The sequence below is a fragment of the Pseudophryne corroboree genome, chromosome 4 (assembly GCF_028390025.1).
Source record: "Pseudophryne corroboree isolate aPseCor3 chromosome 4, aPseCor3.hap2, whole genome shotgun sequence".
NCBI lineage: Eukaryota > Metazoa > Chordata > Amphibia > Anura > Myobatrachidae > Pseudophryne > Pseudophryne corroboree.
In genome coordinates this window covers 18,667,430-18,669,929 of record NC_086447.1, presented here as the reverse complement: position 1 = coordinate 18,669,929, position 2,500 = coordinate 18,667,430, and the positions used below count along the sequence as shown (strand labels likewise).

General features: G+C 36.1%; 2 non-coding genes across 2 annotated transcripts; both read left to right on the top strand.

Moving 5' to 3' along the window:
- The first annotated feature begins 597 nt into the window (after positions 1 to 597).
- Positions 598 to 688, top strand: TRNAY-GUA (transfer RNA tyrosine (anticodon GUA)). The gene is given in 2 exon segments: positions 598 to 634; positions 652 to 688. It is a non-coding gene; the product is annotated as a tRNA-Tyr (tRNA).
- A 1,544-nt stretch (positions 689 to 2,232) lies between these two features.
- Positions 2,233 to 2,314, top strand: TRNAS-AGA (transfer RNA serine (anticodon AGA)). The gene has a single exon. It is a non-coding gene; the product is annotated as a tRNA-Ser (tRNA).
- The last annotated feature ends 186 nt before the right edge of the window (positions 2,315 to 2,500 follow it).

Genomic DNA, 2,500 nt, shown 5'->3' with positions numbered 1-2,500 from the left:
TACTTTCAATGCACAACATTTTACTTTCAAATCGTGTCAGATGACTTTCAGTGCTAATTATTATATCATTAACCTCTCCTTTATTAAAAATTGTGCTTTAATGCAAAAAAAGAAAAATAATTGTCTGTGCATACTCTCATGTAGCACAATTATCTTCACTAGCTCAAAAGGGCCGCTCATTGTCCAAAATGAATTGTCAAATCAGAACAAACAATGGAATATCCCCATCATTCCTGGAACACTTGATTAGTTTACAAAACAAGCAAAATTTAAAAGAGTGTAGAAGGTTTGATAGGCTCAAGCATCTCTAATCTTGATGTAAGTTTGGCTACACTAAAAAATCTATTGAAAGTGCTTTCCAAACTAGCTCTGTAGCCAGTTGATAGTAATTTCACAAATATAAGTCAAACTATTAGTGATATTTTCCAAATGATTAAACATGACAATTTGTGTGATAAAGCAACACAGGAATAAGTAGTTGAATCTCTTTTGTGTAGTCAAATCATTTTTCATTTTGCTTGGAAAGTTGATAATGTTTAAAATTAACACTCAATCATTTTAATAGCACATAATATCACAGCTGTATGATCATGAAATCCTTCGATAGCTCAGCTGGTAGAGCGGAGGACTGTAGAGGAGATTGGTACAGAAATCCTTAGGTCGCTGGTTCAATTCCAGCTCAAACGGTGACGTTTTTGATAAACTTAGATGTCAGTACTGACATTTTACAAACCCAAAACTATACCAAGTATAAAGCATTCTCCAAGTTATATTTTAAAAATAATTAACGCAGGTCACTGTGGTCAGGATTAACTTCCCATGGAAATCATCTCTGATACAATATTACTTCAGTCTTCCTCACAGCCTGAAATGAAGTAGCTCAACCCATAGAGAAACTTTTGTGAAAACATCACATTGAGTGAGAGGTAGTCGTGGCCGAGTGGTTAAGTCGATGGACTAAAAATCCATTGGGGTCTCCCTGCGCAGGTTCAAATCACTACGACCGCATGGTTGTTTTATTTTTCAGAAAATTTACTAAAAGCTTGAAACCAGTGTTGCTCAGGGTGAGTCAGGAACTGGCACATCAAAATCTTTAGGATGCCTGCCTGTTCTCTCTTTCTCTATCCGTCATTCTCCTCCTCTACTTGAGACTGAGCCCAGGAATCTCAGCAGCCATACTAAGTAGCATTTATTAATTACAAATGCATTTTGAATGTCAAATTTGTAAGAAAGTTTTGTACATTTAGCAAAATATCAAATTCATTTGAAAGAAAATGATGTCCACTCAAATTAAAAAGAGCTTTGGTTACTTTCAATGCACAACATTTTACTTTCAAATCGTGTCAGATGACTTTCAGTGCTAATTATTATATCATTAACCTCTCCTTTATTAAAAATTGTGCTTTAATGCAAAAAAAGAAAAATAATTGTCTGTGCATACTCTCATGTAGCACAATTATCTTCACTAGCTCAAAAGGGCCGCTCATTGTCCAAATTGAATTGTCAAATCAGAACAAACAATGGAATATCCCCATCATTCCTGGAACACTTGATTAGTTTACAAAACAAGCAAAATTTAAAAGAGTGTAGAAGGTTTGATAGGCTCAAGCATCTCTAATCTTGATGTAAGTTTGGCTACACTAAAAAATCTATGGAAAGTGCTTTCCAAACTAGCTCTGTAGCCAGTTGATAGTAATTGCACAAATATAAGTCAAACTATTAGTGATATTTTCCAAATGATTAAACATGACAATTTGTGTGATAAAGCAACACAGGAATAAGTAGTTGAATCTCTTTTGTGTAGTCAAATCATTTTTCATTTTGCTTGGAAAGTTGATAATGTTTAAAATTAACACTCAATCATTTTAATAGCACGTAATATCACAGCTGTGTGATCATGGAATCCTTCGATAGCTCAGCTTGTAGAGCGGAGGACTGTAGAGGAGATTGGTACAGAAATCCTTAGGTCGCTGGTTCAATTCCGGCTCAACGGATGACGCTTTTGATAAACTTAGATGTCAGTACTGACATTTTACAAACCCAAAACTATACCAAGTATAAAGCATTCTCCAAGTTATATTTTAAAAATCATTAACGCAGGTCACTGTGGTCAGGATTAACTTCCCATGGAAATCATCTCTGATACAATATTACTTCAGTCATCCTCACAGCCTGAAATGAAGTAGCGCAACCCATAGAGAAACTTTTGTGAAACATCACATTGAATGAGAGGTAGTCATGGCCGAGTGGTTAAGGCGATGGACTAGAAATCCATTGGGGTCTCCCCGTGCAGGTTCAAATCCTGCCGACTACGACCACATGGTTGTTTTATTTTTCAGAAAATTTACTAAAAGCTTGAAACCAATGTTGCTCAGGGTGAGTTAGGAACTGGCACATCAAAATCTTTAGGATGCCTGCCTGTTCTCTCTTTCTCTATCCGTCATTCTCCTCCTCTACTTGAGACTGAGCCCAGGAATCTCAGCAGCCATACTAAGTAGCA